This window comes from Crocuta crocuta, unplaced genomic scaffold, assembly GCF_008692635.1.
Source record: "Crocuta crocuta isolate KB4526 unplaced genomic scaffold, BGI_CrCroc_1.0 scaffold1, whole genome shotgun sequence".
In the NCBI taxonomy this organism is placed as follows: Eukaryota; Metazoa; Chordata; class Mammalia; order Carnivora; family Hyaenidae; genus Crocuta; species Crocuta crocuta.
Window position 1 is genome coordinate 2,705,782 of NW_027527930.1, and position 12,593 is coordinate 2,718,374.

The window sequence follows — 12,593 nt, forward strand, 5'->3', positions numbered from 1 at the left end:
TTACAGTATTTTTGGAAGAGTTTCATAGTTTCATTTTAGGCTAAGTAATCATTTTTTAGGTGAATATACTTCCTTATCCAGATTTGAATAAAGATGACCTGAAAAGATGTTCCATCACAGAGCAACAGAGGAGTAGTAAAGTTCAGCACTTTGTAATTACTAGTATATTTCTAAGCAAGATGTACCATTGATCCATTACCCAGTTACAAAAATAGGAAGATTGATATTTCAATCAAGGAAACGAACATCAAAAAACAAATGCTTTTTTGATTTGTGTTTTTGTGTTACCATTTTACACCTTCTGATTTAAACTTCACTGCATAAATAGGAGGAATTTATATATTACGTTGTCTCACATAGAACTCAGTCAAAAGTAAGGGACTCTATATAGGAGGAAATGGGGTTGTCTAGCTCTTTATCCACTAGCTTAGTCAATAAAGCAGGTGGATTTTGATCTCAATTCATGATTTTGAGCCCCATATTGGGTATAGGGATTACTTTAAAAAGAAAAAAGAAGTAAATGGACTAGAATGAAACTATTTCAGAGTGCCAAATAAATACAACTGAATATTCTGTAGGGAAAAAAAAGTAAAAGCACTCTGGTGTCTTTATTTAGAGTTTTTAAGGTATATGAAGATAACATTAATATATCAGCTAATTTTTTTACGGTAACTATAATATTTCAGTTTTCATAAAATGATTTTCTTGCTTTTTAGAAATGAATTGCTACAAATGTGGCATTAGAAAATATAAAACTAAGAGTTATATTTAAACATAAAAATATTAAAATGTTACCTTTTCACTGAAGGAAAGATAGTTGCTTTGAACATTTCCCCACCAAGAACAATGGAAAGAAGCGGTATTCTTCATTTAGCTATTTTAATAATTCTCTTTTTAGAATATTTGCCATTAGAATACAGTTATATTTTTAATGTTTATTTATTTTTGAGAGAGGGAGAGAGACAATGTGAACAGGGGAGGAGCAGAGAGGAAAGGAGACACAGAATTGGAAGCAGTCTCCAGGCTCTGAGCTGTCAGCACAGCAAGAAGAAATAAACTTATATAAATATTCTGTAAACACATTTCTGTTTGCCACTCAGAAAAATTCTGTTTCTGAAGTTCTGTGATCTAACTGATTGTTTAGGGAATTGGTAAACTCCAGATATTTTGTAGCTGTTATGATTATAAGCAGCTCACCTAGCATATTTGAGGCTACTTATATAGTTATAAGGCATTCTGAACATTTTCAGTGAGATATATATATATATTATAATATATATTATGTAATATTTTTATATATAATTTACTATATGTAAGCCATACATGCTGTCATCCATGAAGGACCATTCTTTATTCACACTTTCATCCCTACAAACAAGACGCAATGCTTTACACATATTATACCACTACTAAATGTTTCAGGAACATATAAACTAGCTAGCCCTGATCTCAGTGAAAATATATATCTTGGTCTGATGCATTTGGGAAATTCTTAAGGAAAAAAATACACAATCCCATACATTATCTAAAGTTTTCTATCTATGTTGTCTCCCACTTTGAAAGTCCCCTGAATCCCTGTCCTATACCTGGAGGTAAGGCTATAATGAGACTATTCTTCACATTCCTAATGAAACTTACTAACATCTCTATAATTTATGCTGTGTATAAGAAAGTGAAAATTCTTAATCTTTAATCATTGTCTTTGCTTTATCTTTTATAATAACTTTTTCCCTAATAGAATTAGTTCAGTGATATTCAATTTCATCAATTCTTTGATCCACATTTTCCCCACGTTAGTCTCTGAAATTCCATTTAAAATATTTTACAATATAATTTTGTATTTAAGAAGTAATATATTTTACCACAGAAAGTCACAAACTAAACCAAAACATTTCATGGTGCAGGGTTATTATTAAACCTTCTAACTTAGCTTAATTGTCTGCATAGCATCTATCTATCACCAATCTATTATCTATCTATCTATCACCAATCTATTATTTACCTATCTATCATCTATCTATCTCTCTATTATCTACTCTCTATTTAGTAGTATTTAAAGTAATAGTTTGTCTTAGGTTAAATATGAATATGTTGTCTATTAATTTTCCCAATTTACTCATAAGGATCTAAAGTTTCACTTGTAAATTTTGATGACAGAAATATTTGTTTGTTTTTTTTCTTAAGCAGGTGACCTGCTGTCATAAGCAACAACCACCCCGACCCCACTAGAAACCTAGAAGAATATCTGAAAACAAATGCTATTTATATGTTAGATAAATTCTAACAACAATCATCAAATCAGCTCATGGGGGACAAATTAAGCTTTGGGTGGCACAACTATTAGAGTTTACCTTCATGTGAATAAAAAAATCACTACCAATTTTAACAATAAACATATGGGTTCAAATAAAATTATTATATAAGTACATATCATAGATTTTAGAACATGTTAAAGAAGGACGCAGAAAAACATATTAAGTTTGTTGGGCCCATAATTAAATTGTTTTAGCTGCCATTTGATACAAAATAAAATGGTATGCACTGTGATAATTATGAAGAACAATATACAGTTATTACTATAATGTTCATATTCCTTTCAGGTTCTAGAATCCAAAATTGTACCCTGAAATTGAATAAGCACAACAGTTACCTTTTAAAAATGCTTTCTGTGATATTAAAGAGAGTTTACCTTCTGATTTCACATTCCTTTCTTCCTCTTAGAATTTGTCAAATAATTGCATATTCATTAATTCATGATCTATTTAGAGCAATGAATATGATGTTCTTATTTTCTTATAATCATCTTAACATCCACCCAAAGGTCTTATAATCCTACCTTCCATTCCTGATATAATAAAAAAAAAAACTTTTCCTTCTGTAGAACATACCTAAAAAGGATTAGATGTAGTTAAACAATTTTTAATAGTATTACCTGATTCTCAAGCTCTATAATAGGCAAAAAGTCTTTCTAATATGATCTGACTCTGTCCCATAGCTATTTCAACTCTTTTCTGTGTGTGCATAGGGCAAAGCTATTATTTTTCCTCATGTCAATCTTTTCATTCAAGCATCCCCAGAACTTTCTATGGTCAGTCAAGTAATCTTTTCAATGACCTTTATCTTTTCCAGAGAAGTTTCATCTTTTCTATTATAATGAGGAATCATAGCAAGTGTAGGCTGAAATGCTATTTTAAATAGATATCTCAGAGGCTAAATCAGTGTTTTCTCTGCATAAAGAAAGTGAAACATGTCCTCAATAGGATAGTAGAGTTGCTTATTCTTGGTGGAAAAAGACTTTCATTGATACCTAGTCTAGATATTTAATTTCCTCAAAAAATTTTTCACTATTTGGACAAGATGTACATGACAGTGTGATCTGGTGGACATTTCATAGGATCCTTTTGAATCTTGCATTAAAAAGAATACCGAATGGGCTGTCAAGTGCACAATGATAGAAGCATGGAGGCCAGTTAGGAGGATGTTACATAATCCAGAAAATATGTCCCAGTTGTATGGGCACAGGAATGCTGATAAATGACTAGATTCTGCATAATATGAAGTTTTAACTCCCTGAATTTAGTGAGAGGTCATATGCATAATTTTAGAAAAAGAGCGGTCAGGAACAATAAAAAGTGTTTAGTCTTAGGCAAGTGGAAACCTCATGTTGGCATTCACTGAAAAAAAAGTAGAACAGGCTGGGTAGAAGGAAGATTAGTATTCAACAGATAAAATGTTTGAGATGCTTCTTTAACCCTCAAGTCAAGACAGATAAGCAGTTAAAATGTATGAATCCAGAATTCAGAGGACATATCCAGGTTTTAGATGAAATCAGGAATCACCATCATGACAGGATTTAGGTGGCATTTAAGCCATGTGACGGGACAAGATCTATTTTAATTTCCATGCAACAAGTGAACTTCATGCCTTCACCTAAGAAGGTTTAACTGCTCTGTATGTTTTCTTGCTTTCAGCTCAGACTTCAGGTGATTGGGGCTTTTCACCTGAGTTGGGGAAGTGACCTAAACTTGTTTCTGGAAGGTCAGGATCCTCACCGGTCCCGTCTTTTCTTTTTCATGTTATAAAATTTTCCATTAACTTTTCCTGTTAGAAAAGAAGCAGTATAACCCCAAGCCCACCCTTGGGCTGCAGGTCAAGTGCATTTGAGACCATTGTCTAGTGAAAACTGAGCTTGTGTCTGTGTATGTGTGCACATAGATTCAGTGGTGGTCTGGAGTCCGCCCAATTTCAAACTCCAATGGAACACTTTGATTCCCATGGATGTATTCTTCCTTGTTTTATTATTTACTTACTTACTTACTTACTTACTTATTTAAATTTACAACCAAGTAAGTTAGCATATAGTTCAACAATGATTTCAGGAGTAGATTCCTTAATGCCCTTTACCCCATTTAGCCCATCCCCCCTCCCACAACAGCTCCAGTAACCCTCTGTTACTGCATTTTATTTTGTTTAAAATGGCAGCTAAAACAATTTAATGATGGCTCTAACAAACTTAATATATTTTCTGTATCTTTCTATCAACATGTTCTAATAACTACAATATGTACTCCTATAATAATTTTATTTGAACCTATATTTTCATTGCCAAAATTGGAAGTGGTTTTTTATTCATATGAAAGTAAGCTTTGATAGTTGTGCAACCCAAGAGCTTAATTTGTCCCCCATGAACTGATTTGATGATTGTTGCTAGAATTTAATTTATCTACATATAAACAACATTTGTTTTCAGACATGCTTCCAGGTTTCTAGTGGGGTCAGGGTGGTTGTTGCTGATGACAGCAGATCACCTGCTTAAGAAAAAGCAAACAAACATTTCTCTCATCGAGTTTTCCAAGTGAGACTTTAGATCCTTATGAGTAAATTGGAAAAATTGATAATGTTTCCATATTTAACCTAAGACAAACTATTACTTTAAGTACTATTAAATAGAGAGTAGATAATAGATAGTAGATAGAAGACAGATGATAGATAAGTGATAGACAAATAGATGCTATGCAGACAATTGAGCTAGATTGGAAGGTTGGGTTTTTTAAAATTTTATTTTATGTCTTCATTTTATTTTGAGAGAGAGAGACAGAGAGTGAGCAGGGCGGGGGAGGGGCAGAGAGAGAGAGAGAGAGGGAGACACAGAATTTGAAACAGGCTCCAAGCTCTGAGCTATCAGTGCAGAGCCCAATGGGGGCTCAAATTCTTGAACTGCGAGATCATGACCTGAGCTGAACTGGAATGTTGAACCCACTGAGCCACCCAGGTGTTCCAAGCAATGACAATTCTAAAGAGGCAGATTTTAGGTTGAGAAAGTCATTTTCTAGTGACATGACCTTATCCATTATTTAGTTTTCTCTCATCTAAAGTGTTCATAAGTGAAGTGCTTTGGGAAATAATGATCTAGGTAAAACATTGTGTATGCATGTGACATCATTTTCCTTTCTTATTCTAACTCTCCCATTTGTGTTATCTACAATGAATTCCTGATTTTGATTAGTATCTTGAGTGTTCTCATGCAAAAACAAAACAAAACAAAACAAAAAACAGTAAGTAAAAGAAGAATACGAGGGGGACCTTTATAATTACTTTTTAAAAAATGTCTAAGGAAGCAATATGTATATGGTGAGACAGTATCTTAAGTTATAAATTCACTAATTAAAAATGCATTGCTTTGACCTGAATATTTGAAGATTTTGTAAAAATCCATTTTCCCACTACTTGTCCTGTACAAATGTAAACACTTACCACACTGACCTTATTGTTCTTAGTGAAAGAAACGTCTGTTGTCAGCCCTGCTGAAGTTTCCCCTGGGAATTTGGTTCTCCTTTGCCTCATCCCAAATGTCAACCATTATGAAGTCTGTGTAGATGCTTCCTTGGCTTATTTGTATCACTTTAGTATACATGTATATGGCACTCAAAGCGGGGTTTTGTGGGGTTTTAAATTTTTACATAAAAAAGGGACGCCTGGGTGGCTTAGTCGGTTGAGCATCTGACTTTCGCTTAGGNTGCGAGATCAAAAACATAATGGATTATATCTGAGTAAAACATAGACTGTATTTTCTATATGATCCTATCGATCTGATGATCCCTATTCAAGGCCTTTGCAGGTAGCCTAAAAACATTTTGTTAATTATGTCCACTATCAGGGGCGCCCAGGTGGCTTAGTTGGTTAAGTGTCCAACTTTCTCTCTTTCTCTCTCTCCTAGAAATAAAAAAAAACATTAAAAATTTTTAAAAAAAATTATGTCCACTATCAGCTAAAAGGTAGAGTCCTCAATAAAATACAATAGTGTGTGTGCATCTTTGGTGTATTATATCTATATATGTGTGCATAGTAAAAATCTTAATCCAAAATAAATATTAAAAATTATCAAAGAAAATACTATTTCTATCAGCATCACAATGGATAATCTTTTTTTTTTTTTTTTGAGAAAGAGAGAGTGTATGTGAGGAAAGTGGAAGGGCGTAGGGGAAGGGACAGAGAGAATTTTAAGCAGGCTCTATGCCTAGGGATTCGATTTCACAACCTTGAGATCACAACCTGAGCTAAAATCAAGAGTTGGACAGTTAACTGACTAAGACACCCAGGTGCCCCTGGATAATCTATTTAAATTACTACAGAATTAAATTAATTATGAAATCCTGACAAGAGTATTATGCCAGGAATTTCTTCTGTAACCATTTTGAATATAAAATAACTATGTATTCTAATGGCAAATATACTAAAATGAAAAATATTAAAATAACTAAGTGAAGTATACCACTTTTTGTCTTTGTTTTTTAGTGGGGAAATGTTCAAAGCAACTATGATTCCCTCAGTGAAGAGGTAACATTTTAATATTTTTACTTTTAAATATAACTCTTACTTTTATATTTTCTAATATCACACTTGCAGCAACTAATTTCTTAAATGTCAAAGAGATCATTTTATGAAAACTGATGTATTATAGCTACTGTCAAAAGTAGCTACATAATATTAGGTATAATACTGTCAAATAGACCTATATAATATTAAGCCTAATATTAATGCTATCTTCCTAAGCATTAGGAATATAATATTAATTATATTATTCCTATAATATTAATTAATAATAATTAAACAATACTGTCAAAACCTACATAATATTAGGTATAATATTAATGCTATCTTCCTGAGTTTTAAAAACTTTAATATAAATTTGGACAATAGAGTCTTTTATATTTTTTTCCACAGAATAGTCCAATTCATTCATTTGGCTCTCTGAAACAGATTTATTCTAGTCCATTTGCTTCTCTTTTTTTTTAACTAATCTTTATACCCAACATGGGGCTCAAACTCACAATCCAGAGATCAAAACTCACATGATCTACTGACTGAGCCAGCCAGGCACTCCCATTTGCTTCTTAATTAGAGTCCTTTACTTTTGATTGAGCTCTATGTAACATAACATAATATATAAATTCCTCTTGTTACTGAAATTTAAATCAGAGGGCAACATGAATGCTAAATCTTACCTGTGTGTTTTGATGTTTTTTTCTTGATTAAAGTATCAATCTATCTATTTTTAGAACTGGTTAATGGACCAGTGATACATCTTGTTTGGAAATATGTGAATTATACTTTAAAGTGCTAAGCTTTACTACTGCTGTGTTGCTCTGTGACGGGGTATCTTTGTCACATCATTTGTATTCAAATCTGGGTAAGGAAATATATTCAGGTACAAAAATGATTACTTAGCCTAAAATGAAACTATGAAGTTATTGCAAAAATACTGTAAGAGATATACAAGGATATAGACATTGTAAAGCAAGTGTATAAACACTCTTTTTTAGTTACAGGAACTATTAGTGAATAGCCTCATTTTATTTTTTTAATATTTATTTATTTATTTACAGAAAGGGAGAGAGGTAGAGGGGCACAGACAGAGGAAGAGAGAGAATTCCAGGTGGGCTGTCAGCACAGAGCCTGATACAAGGGCTGGATCCTGGATCCCAGGAACCCAGGAGATCATAACCTGAGCTGAAATCCAGAGACAGATGCTTAGCTGACTGAGCCACCTAAGTGCCCCTTTGAATGTTATCGTTTTAAAAAGAAATTTCAGGGCCCCTGGGTGACTCAGTTGGTTAAATGTCTGAGTCTTGGTTTGGGTTTAGGTCATAATCTCAGTTTCGTGGGTTCAAGCCATGTGTCAGTGCAGAGCCTGCTTGGGATTCTCTGTCTCCCTCTTTCTCTGCCCTTCCCTGACTTGAGCTGTGTCTGTCTCTCTCAAAATAAATAAATAAGCTTAAAAAAATAAAAAAGAATAAGAAATTTCTATTCCAAGGATATTTTTATAATCATACCATTAAAATGTAATATCACCTTGAGTTTTGGAACATTCTGGAGAGCAATCAGAGGAGTCCAAAAATTCTCTAGGGAGGTGGGAATCTCTTTTCCCATAGGGATTTCCTCTTTTAGTCATTATCTGCCAACTTCTGGAAAAGTACAGAGAGGGGGTTTTTATTCTGCCTACCCATTGCTCCATAGAATATGTAGAGGCAGCGGAATATGGCAAGAAAACTTATACAGGACTGTGAGCATGTCTTCATGTCAGAAAGAACTGGTAGCAATACTTCTGATAAGCAGTGAAAGAATATATTCAAACTCTGTCACAAAACCAAAATCAGGAAGCCTTCAGTCAGAATGTTATTTTCACCAACAGAAACATTTTCTTTCTCCTTTGTCTATTTTATCTTTAGATTTTAAGTGATATTGACTATAACTTTTTTTTTAATAGTAGTACTGTCTTTAATTAATTAAATTTCTCAACATCAGTATTCAGTTGGGCTTACATTATTTTATTCATTTGGATCCAATAAGTTTTAATTAACAACATTTTCAAAATTTAGTTAAGGGTGGTCAGTTAGGAAGAACTCGATGGCCCATACAGGAACCCAAATTTCGACCACAATTTTATACCCATTGTGATGGAGTAAACTAAGGTAATCAGTTATAAAGAGCGGGAATGCCAAATAGTGTAGTTTAAATAAGAAACCACAGATAAATAAGAAAGAAACCCTTTCTTGGGTTTTTGAACTCATACTATTTAACCGATGAGAGTAATCAGGGGTATTTCTTGGTCACCGTCATCAAACTCTAATTGGATGGTGCTTTTTTTTATGGAGATGACTTTTAAGCAGAATCAGAAGATGCAAAAGAAGTAGCTCTTGTGATGCAGAAAGAATTTTTTAAGTATGCTGAGAAAAGGTAAATGGATGAAGAAACACAGGAATTAGAGGAGGCCAATACAGACTTCCCAGGGCTTGTACCTGAACTGTCAGTGAGGCTGTGAAGCACTGGGTGGTAGAAGGGTCAGTGGTTAATTTTAAGAAGGCCATGGGAATTCATTCTCTCTCCAGGAATTTTTTCTCAAATAGTATGCTCATTGATTTTGGAACATCCTTGAAAAAGTACAGATTGAAGACCTCCTCCAGATATTGGATTCATAGGAGGTTATTGATACCCCCGATATTGACTATAACTTTTTAAAAAAATGTTTTATTTATTTTTGAGAGAGAGAGAGAGAGAGACACAGTGTGAGCAGGGGAAGGTCAGTGAGAGAGAGGGAGAGAAAGAATCTGAAGACAGGCTCCCAGGCTCTGAGCTAGCTGTTAGCACAGAGCCCAACGTGGGGCTTGAACCCACAGACCGTGAGATCATGACCTGAGGCAAAGTTGGACGCTTAACCAACTGAGCCACCCAGGCGCCCTTAAGTGATATTGACTTAAATGTTGATCAGTTTGAACCCTAGCCTCTAGAAGAAAATTTGCCTTATTCTCTGGAAAATGATGGACCTCCATTTTTTGTACCCATTTAAGGAACACAATGTAACTTCACATCTGTGAATGTAATAGGTCTCATCTGAAATGATTTTTGACAAATAAAGTAAATAAAGTCAAACAAAATACATGTGATAGGAATAGAATTTGTAGGATACAAAATATGAATGCTACGATGCTAGCATTTGGCCAAGCAACCCATAGTCCTGGATCAACACTTTGTAAGAGAAAAACCCAAGCAAAATACTGACTTTCTGTGTGCCATGTTTTCCTCATCTGTAAAATGAAAATGATACTGGTACTGACCCATAGAGCTATGAGCATCATATGAGATGAAGCATACATAGTAAGCAAGTTATAAATATAAATATTATTGTTCCAAGATTTTTTAAATAAGCATTTTTTCCTGCAATAAGTTCTTTGCAACTTAAATAAAACTATAAGAAAGATGAGTAAGTTTGGAAAAATATTGATTTCTCTCTTGAGTGTTTAACCCATCAAGACCAAATAACGCATTCAGCACACTTCCAGATACATCTTATTACCAAACCGCAATTCTCCCTCTCAGCAGATATAATCTTTCAAAGCATGTATTAATCTCCTACCATTTCCCTAATATTTTCCTTGGAACTACCACTTGATATATAATTTCTACCACAATCATTGGTATTATTGTCTTATTTCATTGAGAAGGACATGAAAGCCCAGCTGGTTAATTTGCCTGAAATTGCATTGTTACTGGGCAACAGAGAACCCACGCAAACTGCTTCCAGTATCTGTTTATTCTTGATAGATGCAAATTCTTCCCTTGAGTCACTAATACGGTGGAATAAAAATGAAAATATTGTATTTGCAATAAATAAGTAAGTAAAGTTCTGGGGGGCCTGGGTGGCTCAGTCGGTAGGCAACCAACTGTTGGTTGTAGCGTAGGTTATGATCTCTCTTGAGTTCTTGAGGTGAAGTCCTGCATCATGCTGTGTGCTGACAGCCTAGAGCCTGTTTGGGATTTTCCTGTCAACCTTTCTCTCTACCCCTGCCCTGGGCACTCCCTCTCTCTATCTCTCTCTCAAAGCAAAATAAATAAGCATTTAAAAATAAAATAAATAAGTTCTATTTAAGACTATAAATGGGTATCCATGATTATTAGTCTTGTTATATTTCAAAAACAATATGTGTTTATGTATGTGTATAATGAATGTACCATTATTTAATGTAAATTAAGTCACTGTATTATTTGTAATAGACTCATCATGCTATGATAGCAACTCCTGAAAATATTAGTGTCTTATATAATAGAAGATTATTTCTTCCTTACATCACATCACATTCTGATGCACGTATGATATGACTTTCAAGTACTACCTCTAAAACACATAGCCTCCAAAATCCAGACATCTGAGTAAGACAGAATAGAGGGGTAATGCCAATTCATAAATGCCACAACCAGGAATGGCACATGTAACTTCTCAGAACCCACTGGTCAGAACTAGACATGTGTATTTATCCATCCTGCCAGAACAGGAGGAGACATAGAGCATTTACTCTCTTTGCAACAATAACACTGTGTCTGATAGTAATGTAGTTGTAGGGTGAGCATGTGGGGAGAGAATTTGAAGGACAAGTAATTGAAATTATGAAACTCAGAGTTTATATTTTGATTTAGTAACACCAAATAATTTTTCATCTTCAGATATGGGTCTCTGAAAGATCTCCCTCCTGAACATAGATTTATATGCTTCTAACAAATCAAATTCTTACTCTGTTCTATACACATGAGTTTGGTTCTACTATGATGGCCTCTGTGGATTATATCATGTCTACCAAAGTAAATGGAAAACAACAGCTTTGGAATTTGAATTTCTTTACTTTCACTAATAAAGTCTCTCTTGCAAGCATACAATTTGTTGACATATTTATTTAATTTCCAGAGGATTTACCTATAGCAGTCAAGGCTATTATTAGTTGCTTGGCTTGCCTTTAATGTCACCGTTTGTTTTTACCTTACGTGCATCACATATGGCATCACACTGATTACCACTCGTCTACATGTAGCTAATTTCTTCTGCAAAATTAAAGACCCAACAATAGCAAATCATGAGACTAAGTAAAATATCTAAAGAAGTTAAGCCCTCACCTTGATATTCCCTAAGCTCTGCTCCAAAGATACTCATTCAGCAAATAGCTTTCTACTCTCCTTTGTGCCAGGAACTATTCTAGACACTGGGAACACAGGTGTGAACTAAAATAGCAAAGAGCCAGCTCTCACTGAAACTACATTACAGTGGAGCTAAGCAGAAAATAAATAAGAATTTATTTCATTTTAAGAAATTAGTATAAAACAGATGCTAGAAAACTAGAACATGGTCCCATGACAGGGAGTTTTGGAGGACTTCACAATACTTTGACACAAAAATTTAAGCATCGTTAATAATGCACTTTAGTGTAGGAGCACATTATCTGGCTCTTCTCAGTGAATCAGAGAGAATTGTTTAATTGGATACCTCTTAAGATTCTCTTTCTCATATATGATGTATATAAAAAAAGTGTTAAAGTCTTGTGGGTCATTCAGTAAAAAATATAGTAAATCTCCATAATTTTTATCTATTTGCCAGAAAATTACCTTCACTTCATTCCTTATTTATTTATTCATTCAATGAATATTTTTGAGTGTCTGTTACACGTCATGCATATAGTAGAGGTACTGAAGACAATCTGTGGCAGTTAAGACAAAGTTCTTTTCCTTAATGCACCTTATATTCTGGAGGTGTACTGAGGCACCAAACA